We start from the raw sequence: 12,413 nt of genomic DNA on the forward strand, positions 1-12,413 counted from the left end.
GAAAAAGTTTTGAATTTCTCTTTGCTGTCTTGACTGTTTTACGCCTGTGTGTGTACATGTGTGTGTGCACCCCCCCCCCACACACACGCTCGCACGTATACATACACACTCAGTCACATACATAGACGAAATACATGATATATTTAAGTATGACTATAGTTATTTTGGAACATAAATTCCCGCCATTAGATATCAAATGTGACGTAGCAGAAGTCACAATGGCAAAGAGCGAAGGGAGGGGAGGTATGAAGGGAAAGGAATTACACATTCTCGTAGAGTGAAGGGAGCATAGAGCAAAGGGAGAGGAATGAAGGGTAAAAAAGAGCCAAGGGAGGGAGAGCCTGAAGGGAATGAGAGAATAAAGGGAGAAAGAAGAGAAGAGAAGGAAAGAGTAAAGGGAGTGAAGGGAGGGAAAGGAGAGAAGGAGTGGAGGGAAAGGAGTAAAGGAAAGGATATGGTGAAGGGAGGGAAAGTGTGTAGGGAGAAGGGTAAAGAAGGAAGAAGACTAAAAAGAGGGAAGATTGAAGAGAAGGTTGAGGGAACGAAGGGAGTGAAGGCTGAAAGGGAAAGAGGAGTGAATTGTGAAGGGAAAGAAGGAAGAGGGAAGAGTAATGAAAAAAGGGAAGAGGTGAAGGAAGGGAAAGGGTGAAGGGAGGGAAAGAGTGAAGGGGTAGGAGAATAGGGAGTAAAATGTGTGAAGGGAAAGGAGAATAGGGAGTAAAATGTGTGAAGGGTTAGGAGAATAGGGAGTAATATGTGTGAAGGTGTTAGGAGAATAGGGAGTGAAATGGGTAAAAGGAAAGGAAAAGGAAAGGAAAAGGAAAGGAAAAGGAAAGGAAAAGGAAAGGAGAGGGAGAGGAAAGGAAAAGGAAAGGAAAAGGAAAGGAAAAGGAAAGGAAAAGGAAAGGAAAGGAAAAGGAAAGGAAAAGGAAAGGAAAAGGAAAGGAAAAGGAAAGGAAAAGGAAAGGAAAAGGAAAAGGAAAGGGAAAGGAAAGGGAGAGGAAAAGGAAAGGAAAAGGAAAGGAAAAGGAAAGGAAAAGAAAGGGAAAATGAAAGGAAAAGGAAAGGAAAAGGAAAGGAAAAGGAAAGAAAAAGGAAAGGAAAAGGAAAGGAAAAGAAAAGGAAATGAAAAGGAAGAGACAAAGGCGGAAGCATCCGTGGGGCATTTGGTTCACAAAGGAACATAATATATGAATAAACAAAATAATAAATTGATACAAAAACAAAGCAATTGATTAATGATTAAATGAATGACTGATTGATTAAATGAATGATTAGGTAGATAGATGATCAAATAAATAGATAAACGAATAAATAAGTTAATTATTTGATTTAACGTCGCAAACTCCCTCTAGTAGAAGACTAGAACGGTGCCCCTTTCAGAGGATTTTGTAGCAAGGAATTTAATGAACCATGGCCTTGGTCCAACTCGCTGGCGGCAGTGTTCGAACGGTCATCACCTCGACCTCCGCCACATGTAGTGACGCTCTAATCCGTTCGGCAACGGAGATGAATGAGATCTCTTGGCGTCTGCAAATTTGCCCCAACAGTTGGAGGAAAAATACCCCAGTGTGATAACGGAGAGACCCCAATGTGATAACGGCAAGAAAGTTTTCCAAAGTATGACTCTAAGAATCGCTGGGAAGTTGGGGGGGGCGATTCTCAGTTTCCCATGGAGTGCATCAAGACTGGGAGTGCCAGAAACGGAGTGCTTAGAATGGAGTGAGAACCGAGACTGAGAGGAGTATTGGGAAGGAAGGAGTTCTGGGACTGGTGAGGGAGTCTAAAAGAGCTGACGTGTTTGGAGTGAGGTTATTAAAGTGGAGTTTCTGTTAGGAGCGGAGTTTGAACTAGAAATGATGTTTGGGTTAGGAGTAGAGGTAAGGTTTGAAATGGAGTTTGGAATGGAGTTTCTGATTAAAGCGGAGTTTCTGTTGGGAGTGTTCGAGTGGAGTTAGAGTTAGACATTGTGTAAGGGTTAGGAGTTGTGGTTTGAAATTGAGTTAGGAATGGAGTTATTGCTGGGTTCTGTGTCAATGTTACTAATGGAGCGGAAGTTGGGAACATAATTAGTTTTGGGAACAATAGTTAGTTTTGGAAACAGAGTTAATTTTGGAAATAGAGTTAGTTTTGGGAACAAGAATTAGTTTTGGAAGCAGAGTCAGTGTTGGGAACAAGAGTTAGTTTTGGGAACAAGAGTTAGTTTTGGGAACAAGAGTTAGTGTTGGGAACAAGAGTTAGTGTTGGGAACAAGAGTTAGTTTTGGGAACAAGAGTTAGTTTTGGGAACAAGAGTTAGTTTTGGGAATAAGAGTTAGTTTTGGGAACAAGAGTTAGTTTTGAGACCAGAGTTAGTGTTGGGAACAACAACAACAACAACAACAACAACAACAACAATAATAATAATAATAATAATAATAATAATAATAACAATATTAATAAAAAGAGGCACAGGTAAATCTATGAGGAGGGAGAATGGGGGTGGGGGAGAAAGTGAGGGAGAATGAGGGAGACTAAGGGAGTTAATTAACAAGTCGACACGCGTTATTGCCCAATTTGTTCACACACCACTTCCCTACGCCCCCTCCACACCCATACTCCACATTACACCCACGTCTCCACACAGCACACTCCACCAGCATCCTCCCTTCCAGGCTCACACTCCACATACGTCACTACATAGCCTCCCAGGACTCCACTGTACACTCCCAGTATCCACCCCTACACTCCACAAAATAACCCTTCCTCCACAACTCCCAGGACTCGACTTGACACTCTCCTCCCCTACTCAGTTTCAACTCCTCCATATCCAACTCCCAAACGTTCATTCTAGAATTACACTCCACACATTAAAGTTTACTCCACAAATTTTACTCCACAATCACCACGCCTACATCTTTGCCTCTCATTGTCCTCCACTCCATACACACACTCCAAACGTGACACTTAGTACTCCACAAAATTCACTCCATAGCCCTGAGGTCTCCATTATACACTTCTACTGTCCTGTACTCCATTCACTCCACACAACACAATTGACCTACATAACCATGAGACTTTCCACAGTAAATAAATAAATAAATAAATAAAATAAATAAATAAAAAATAAACTAATAAATGTCTACATAAAGAAAATATGAAATTATATATATATATATATATATATATATATATATATGTATATATATATATATATATATATATATATATATTATTAGGAAGAAAGTACACACTGGACTCATCGTTTGAAGTGTGTACTTTCTTCCGAATAATGGTTCCTGGACTCTAACTCTTCACGTGTATATATATATATATATATATATATATATATATATATATATATATATATATATATATATATATATAACATATATATATAACAATGATAATAATAAAAGAAAATAAATAAACAAATACACTAAATTATATATAAATAAATATCAATAAATGAATAATCACTAATGACTCTTCATCGACCCCAGGGTATGATAAAGGCACCTTTGAGGACTTTATCCTGGCGGGCACCATACGATTGTATTTAGCATAGAGGAACCTTGGTGGTCCGATGCAGGACCACCGGCTTATCCTCTGAAAGGGAGACACAGCCTCGGTACCGCAAAACGGAGGCTTAACCCGGCTTAGTAAGGCTGCATGTTGTAATGGCTGCAATCAACCCGACTATGTTGATTGCAGAGAATCGCAACACTGGTATAGTGCACCTCTGATGCAGATGGGGGTTGGGGAGCTTTTAGCACGTGACTTAAGCAACTGCTTAACACTTACCGGGCATCGAACTTGGGCTCTTCCGTGTTCGTGGCATGGAAGTTACTGCTCCACCTGAGAAATACTTATTCACCATAGGTGGCTCCCTGCAGGACCACCGTCCTGCCCACTGGGAGAAAGTTGTATCTTCCAACGTCGTATTTCACAATATTCGCACCCTGTGTGTGTGCATGTGATTCACCATGGTCATGGATCACGTGTTGGACTCGTGATCGACAGCTTTCCCTCCCGGAAGAGAGTTCAGAGCTCATTTATGACCGATCTATGGGCAATGCTGTGACCTTACACGCACGCACGCACACAACTTCCGGCCCAAGAGTTGGAGTAATGACTCGAAGCGCAGCGATACTGAAATTATTCCAGCTCTGGGCGGGATTCGAACCCGGACCGCCGTAGTGGCAGCTGGGAACTCTAACCACTGCGCCACGAGGTGTGTGTGTGTGTGTGTGTGTGTGTGTGTGTGTGTGTGTGTGTGTGTGTGTGTGTGTGTGTGTGTGTGTGTGTGTGTGTACGTGTGGGTGTGTACATGTACGCGTCGACTGACAGAAGACAAGGTCTTCCTTCACTAATGACGTCACGGACTGGAGATAACCTGATTGGTGGTTGCAAACTACAACCTATTGATGACGTCATACAAGTTGTGAGTCATCCCTGAATCCAAATTCTGGATATTTGATCATCTATTTTATCATTTAACGTGTAATTCCACGAAATTAAACTTGGACCCCGGGTAATGATAAGGTATTTAATTAGAACCAGCTATTTGTGGAGCATAATGTTAGCGTTAATCAGATTGAGGACTGGAAATCAAGGCGAGAAGGGTGTGTATGTATGTGTATGTGTGTGTGTATTTGTGTGCGTGTGTGCGAGTGTATTTTTGTGCGTGCGTGCGTGCGCGCGCGCGCGCGCGTGTGTGTGTGTGTGTGTGTGTGTGTGTGTGTGTGTGTGTGTGCGTGTGTGTGCGCGTGTGTGTGTGCGTGTGTGTGTATGTGTGTACATGTGTGTTTGAGAATATATACGTGTCTATGTATTTGAATATGTACGTGTTTATGTACGTAAGCCTATTAATGTACGTGCATATGTATGTGTACATATATATGTATATGTTTATATGTATATGTGAATATGTATGTGTATGTGTGTCTATGTATGTGTGCGTATATGTATGTGTGTTTACGTGTATATGTATGTGTTTGTCTACACTTGTGTGTATGCGTTTGTGTATGTATTAAAGTGTACGCGTGTGCGTGTATGTATTTAAGTGTATGCGTATCCGTGTCCCTGGGTCCTGTAAAACTCCTTCCGGGCCGCCGTGTACGACCTAAGGCTCCTGACTATCCAAACTTTTCTTTAATCAAAGAAGTATCGAGAGCGGCGCTCCCATAGAATACAAAACGCGCGATAACCTCCGGGAAACTTTCACCCATCTTCACCCTAAGTCGTGCAAGGGTGAAGACACCTCTCTCTCTCTCTCTCTCTCTCTCTCTCTCTCTCTCTCTCTCTCTCTTATTTTTATTTATTTATTTATTCGTTTATATTTTATCTATTTATCTTTTTTTTTTTTTTTTTTTTTTTTTTTTTTTTTTTTTTTTTTTTTTTGAGGAGGAGGAGGAGGAGGACGTCGACGCCCGAAATCGCCCCCACGCGTTCTTCGGGATTTCGTTTTTCGCCACTCGGAGACTCGTGCGCCGAAACTCTTGTGGAGAAAGTCACTGAGAGGTACTACATAAGATGTCACCGTTTCTGAGAGGTTTCCATGTGTTAACGTATACTGACGACATTAAATTATTCTTAATGGCATTCATACTTCGAGCTTGACCTTCATGATGTGCACAAAAGATAACTTTAACTTTTGGGAATGATACTGACAGTATCAATGCTATACTGAAAATACCATTACCAGATTGATTATTATATTATCATTTGATTATCATTTATTATTATTTACCTGTCAATTTATTATTATTTAATATTTACCTGTTTGTTTATCATTTAACTTTACCTATTTATTTCATTTATTATTATTTATAATATTATAATTTTTACTTATTCATTTACTTGTCATTATCATAATTTTTTCGCATCCAACCTAGTTATGGACCAAAAGGTCTCCTGTCGGCATGTCCCGCCTTCGTGATCCTTCGTAATGGTTTGTGGGTTAGTTAAGGTTAGATACTAAATCCTTCCCTTCCGGGTGATACTTTTACCTGCCGCCAGGCGATTTTTATTCATTTATGTGGTTCTCCCTCCATAGAAGGAACTTAACTCAAAACTATTTATTGAATTTAGTTATTTAATCAGTTATTAGTTGTTGAATACAGCCAGAGTTATGTTTCGTAAAACCTTGAAAACTGAGACTTATTATATATCTTTCGGGCTGGCTGAAGTCCTGGCCTGTTATTTCACCTGAATGAAATCAACTGGTAACATTCCAGAATCATGCGAGCATGGATATCTAACAAAAAAAAATTCTTTTGTTCACTAGTTTCTAACCTAACTTAACCTAACGTAACCATTCAAGAACAACAACAAAAATAATAATAAAAGATAAAAATAATAAAAATAATAATAAGAATTGAAAAAAAAAAATAATAATAGTAATAATAATAACAATAATAATGATATAACAATAACAATAATAATAATAATATTAATAATAATCAGATCATTCAAATGTAAGAAGCAAAAACGTGTTTGCGTGATACTGGAACAGAACCAATCCACCAAGTCTTAGCCAGAATAAAACATCTAAAGGACGCCAGAGTTACGAAGAGATCACCATCACTCTCACTCTCCTCCTCCTCCTCCTCCTCCTTCTCCCTCCCCCTCATTCTCCCCTCCACCCTTTTCTCCCTCACTCTTCTCTCCACTTCTCCATCTCTCCTTCCTTCACCGTTTACACATACATATGTTGGCATCCAAAGCTCCACATTGTCCACCTCCACATACTCCCAGTGAACCCTACCTTCCCCCCTCCATCTCCTCTACACCCTTCACCTCCTCCATGCCCTCCATCTCCTCCACATCCTCCATCTCTTCCACACTCTACATCTCCTCTGCACCCACCATCTCCTCCACATCCTCCATCTCTTCAACATCCTTCATCTCCACACCCTTCTCCTCCACACCCTCTCTCTCCTCTATAACCTCCATCTCTTCCACACTATACATCTCATCTGCACCCTCCATCTCCTCCACATCCTCCAGCCCCTCTACATTCTCCATCTCCTCCACATCCTCCATCTCCTCCACGCCCTCCATATCCTCCACATTCTCCATCTCCTCCACATTCTCCATCTCATCCTCCATCTGCTCCACACCCTTCACCTCCACGCCTTCAATCTCCTCCACATCCTCCATATCTTCCACACTCTACATCTCCTCTGCACCCCCCATCTCTTCCACATTCTCCATCTCCTCCACATCCTTCATCTCTTCCACACTCTACAATCTCCACATTCTCCATCTCCTCCACATCATCCTTCTCCTCCACGCCCTCCATCTCCTCCACATCCTCCATCTCCTCCACTCCCTCCATCTCCACATCCTCCATCTCCTCCGCATACTAATACTCAACCCAACAACTAGGAGACTACTGTGCATTTTGTTCTTCACACTAAGCAAGGACGATATGCATATTCAACCAAGCTACTTCAAAACCATGGCTAATTCCATTATCAACTTAAAAACTCACAGGAATATTCATATGTAGCTATAGCAGGATGCACACACACACACACACACACACACACACACACACACACACACACACACACACACACACACACACACACACACACACACCTCGTGGCGCTGTGGTTAGAGTTCTCGCCTGCCACTACGGCGGTCCGGGTTCGAATCCCGCCCAGGGCTGAAATAATATCAGTATCGCTTCGCTGCGAGTCGTTACCCTAACTTTCGTGGACGGGGAGTTTGGTGTGTGTATGTGCGTGTAAAGGTCACAGCATTACCCATAGATCGGTCATATATGAGCTCTGAGCTCTCTTCCGATGTTAAATAGCTGTCGGTCACGAGTCCAACACGTGATCCAAGACCATGGTGAATCACACACACAAACACACACACACAAACATACACACACACACACACACACACACACACAGACACACATACATATATACACACACAAATACACACACACAGACACACAAACACACATACACACACACACACACACACACACACACACACACACACACACACACACACACACACACACACACACACACACAAACTTCGAACGTATGCTTGAAGCACGTTTGAGGAATTACTTAGACGCCTATAGCTAATCATTCCTTTAATTTCTATATTTGTCTCACCACGCTGGCCGCTGTTTGGACGCTCTGTCCAGGTGGTCGTCGTAGGCAACTACACACGAAAACACGTGAACGCTCCAACGCGCTTCGGTATTTTCCAGGTACCATTTTGGTTTTTCTTTCTCGCAACATTTATTTTTTTCGGCCTTTTTTTTTTTCGAAAATCCGGCTAATTCACCCCCGTAAATACGGCCGATAATGCACCATCGATATTTCAGGATTTCAGAGCCGCCTTTTTTTTTCTCCTGAATGCAGCGCGTTGTTTTCAGACCTGTGAGGGCTGAGTTCTAGCCGGTCTTAATTTAATTGAGATACCAAAAACCTTAATAAAAAAAAAAAAAAATGATTTAACCAGTTATCAGGCAAATACAAAATTTCATTTCACTTCCCCCCCTCTTTTTCAAAGGATTACAAAAGATTACAAAGGCGGAGCATGCCGACAGGAGACCTTTTGGTCCGTAACTAGGTCGGATGCAATTTTTTTTTTTATAATAATATATGGATAAATTATAATATATGGATATGGATAAAATATGGATAATATATGGATAAATAATAATATATGGATAAATTATAATAATATATGGATATAAAAATATATATATAATAATATAAATAACAAATAAAACAAATAAATAAATAATAAATAAAATAAATAAACATATAAGAAATTAAATAAATTTGTTCTGGTTTCTGTCTAGGGATTTTATTGACCTTGGAAGGGAAAAACTCCCGACATTATCACCAGACGATTCTCTTCGTCCACAGAGAGACCCCGGGACCCTTCTCACTGTACCGCCACGGGGGAACTCCCGGTCCTCTGGAACGAGACTCACGTGAACTGACGAAGGAAGACCCCCAGGTTTATAGTCTTTATTCTGGCTAATACCAGACGATTTTATCGAGCCGAAGGGCTGCTTAGGGAACCAAAAGGGGGCCCTTGGGCGACCGAGACCCCCCCACACCAAAAAAAAAAAAAAAAAAAAAAAAAAAAAAAAAAAAAAAAAAAAAAAAAAAACACTAAACGGCGTTACAGTGTTCATGGGGCCTTAACGCTCTTCCCCAAGAATTTAATTTTCATTTGGCCCATGGGCTCCTCTGGCCTCGTTATCGGTCTCGACCGCTCGTGGTGGTCAAGTGCCAGAGTAGCAAGTGAGAGTACCGTGCGAGAGTAGTGGGTGAGAGTTAGTTGCCATAGTAACAGGTGAGTATGAGGTGCCAGAGTAGCAGGTGAGAGTACTGTACGAGAGTAGCGGGTGAGAGTTAGTTGCCAGAGTAGCAGGTATGAGGTGCCAGAGTAGTAGATGAGTATGAGGTACCAGAGTAACAGGTGAGTATGAGGTGCCAGAGTAGCAGGTGAGAGGATCGTGCGAGATATAGTTTCCAGAGTACCAGGTGACAGTGAGGACCTAGTGTAGCGTGTGAGAGTACATTGCGAGAGTAGCGGGTGAGAGTACAGTGCGAGAGTAGCGGGTGGGAGTGCGAGAGTACCACGCGAAACTCGAGCGAATGAGAGTAGCGGTAAAGGATTAGGTATGAGAGTATTGACTGAGAATCAATTGCGAGAGCAGCGGGCGAGAGTAACTCGAGCATAGAAAGCCTCGAGCCAATTTCACGCCAGAGTTGCGGGCGAGAGTATCGGGTATGAGAGTGATGTACGAGAGTAATAGGTGAGAGTAATGTGTGTGTGTGAGTGATGGGTGAAAGCCATGGGTGAAAGTAATGGGTGAGCAAATTGAAGGAAATTAGAATGGGGCTTTTTCTAAATTCATTTGTACATATGTTCATTTATCAATATGATAGTATAATATCAATAAACCTAACACACAAGCACCTAACACATATATATAAAAAACAATAATAAAGGACTACAACCATTAGATCAGTTGGAATTATGTACATTACCATAAATAGGAAGGAAAAAGAGAGAAAAAGAGGAAAAAGAGGCGAAGAGGAGGAAGACCGTAAGGATCTTATAGAAGACTAGGGAAGAAAATGGGGATGAAGACAAGGAAGAAGACGAGGAGGAAAGCATGGAAGAGGACGAGGATGAAGATAAAAAAGAATTAGGTGGAGGAAAGGTGGAGGACAGGTGGAGGACAAGTGGAAGAAAGGGGAAAGACAGAGAGAAAAAAAAAGAGGAATGAGAGAAGAAAAGAAGGAAAAGAGAAGGTGGGAGAGGTAGTGAAAGTGGAACAACCAAAGAAAAGGAAGAGGTAGGAAAGAAGAAGAGAAAGAAAGAAGAAGAAGAAGAAGAAGAAGAAGAAGAGGGAAGAAAGAAGAAGAAGAAGAAGAAGAAGAAGAAGAAGAAGAAGAAGAAGAAGAAGAAGAAGAAGAAGAAGAAGAAGAAGAAGAAGAAAAGAAGAGGAAAAGAAGAAGAAATACGGACATCAGCCAGATCAGAATGTCTGAAGATGAAAAGGTTACAGCGTTGTTGTACACAGCTAGAGGTTCGATTAATTAACCAATTAATTAATCAAATAATTAATCTACCTCGTTTATTTGTTTAAGCAAAGTGTTATATGAGCTCTAGCGAAAGTGAAACTTATCTTATTTTATCTATTTATTTATTTATTTTTTGCTTTATTGGGATTTTTTTCACTTTCGTCAACTTCAGATCCACTAAAACAATTACTGACGTCTCAACTTTTACCCAACTTCAGTTACACGTCTCCTTACTGCTTCAGCGTGGTGGTGATTTTAGTGTTTCTTAGCTTCATTACTGATGGAACTAATGCATGCATACGCACACGCGCGCACGCACACACACACACACACACACACACACACACACACACACACACACACACACACACACACACACACACACACACACACACACACACACACACACACACACAGTGGTAGACATCTGGAACAAACTGGGCAAATCAATAGTGTGTGCAAAAATCATACACGAATTTAAGAGCAAACTAGACACTGCGATATACAAAGACGGTACCCCACGAGCATAGCCCCCCTTCCCGTAAGATACAACTAGGTAAATACACGCGCGCGAGCACAAATACACATATACACAGACACGCATGCATACACATACACACACACACACACACACACACACGCACACACATGCGCTCGCGCACATACATACATACACGTATATACATACATGCACACACACACACACACACACACACACACACACACACACACACACACACACACACACACACACACACACACACACACAAAACATAGGACGGCCTTTACAAATGTTATTGTCACCAGACTTTTTTCCTTTTCTTTTTTACGAGATGCATCCCTAGACGGAAAAGGGGTAAAAAATATTTTGCTTAAATATGCGAAGCCTGGAGTCAGCGCTATGGTACACATACATAACTCTCTCGAATACAGTCCTATCTGGAAATAGCCTTGGGAAGGAAAGACGGAAAAGAATAGCGGGGACGGGGGGAGGGGGAATAGCAGTGGTACTATTCCTTCGAACGTAAAAAGTAAAGAAAAGGTACTACCAATAGCAGTGATGCTATTCCTTTCCGTGTCATGAAAGGTCAAAAGTAAGGGAGTGAGTAGAACGGACATTAGTATTCCTCTTTTTAAAACAAAGAAAAGCCAAAGAGGAAATGCGGAGGACAAGGAAACGCCACAAGGCAACGGACTGGCAGAACTGGCCGCTATTCTCTTCAAAGCCATGTAAGGCCGAGGGGGGGAGTTGTGGTGGCCGATAAAGGGACACACAGGACCACACAGGACCACGCATGGCAGTAATGCTATTCTCTTCAAGCAGCAGACGGAAATACAGAGGTCACATCCCAACCGTGGGTTCTATATTGCGAGGTAAAAGGGCAATTTCCTTTCTTATCCTTCGAGTAAGGAATGGAGGAGACCTTGCCTCCCACGGAACGCCTCGCAAATCAACGCAGTGCCAAGAAGAGAGAGACACTGTACCATATACCTCCAGGCATTCCAGACAAGTTCCAGGAAGTATCAAGCGATGCCAAGTCCACCCTAGATGTCATTAAAAAGTTATGGAAAATCATACCACATTAAAGCGTGGCAAGTGATTCCTAATAGATCCAGGCACTGTTAGCTGGGCAGAAGTCTTTGAATATTCGAAGATGTCTTGTGGTACAATGCGACACAATCGGTTCCAGGATCCAACAACACTGATAAGTGTTATGTGTCACTGACCAACTTCCAAATTCACTCGTTTATCTGTTCGTCTACCTTTATTTCTCATTTATTCATTTATTAATTTTGTAGTCACACGCACTAAGTTTTCTTATTTATCTATTCATTTAACTATCTATTT

General features: G+C 41.5%; 1 protein-coding gene across 1 annotated transcript in view; it reads right to left on the reverse strand.

Annotated features, from left to right (window-relative positions):
* LOC143036948 (uncharacterized) overlaps positions 1 to 12,413 on the reverse strand; it is a 948,919-nt gene that overhangs the window by 514,210 nt on the left and 422,296 nt on the right. The gene's annotated exons all lie outside the window — the stretch shown is intronic.

The sequence above is a fragment of the Oratosquilla oratoria genome, chromosome 21, assembly GCF_046742065.1.
Source record: "Oratosquilla oratoria isolate Oo_2021 chromosome 21, ASM4674206v1, whole genome shotgun sequence".
Classification (NCBI taxonomy): Eukaryota; Metazoa; Arthropoda; class Malacostraca; order Stomatopoda; family Squillidae; genus Oratosquilla; species Oratosquilla oratoria.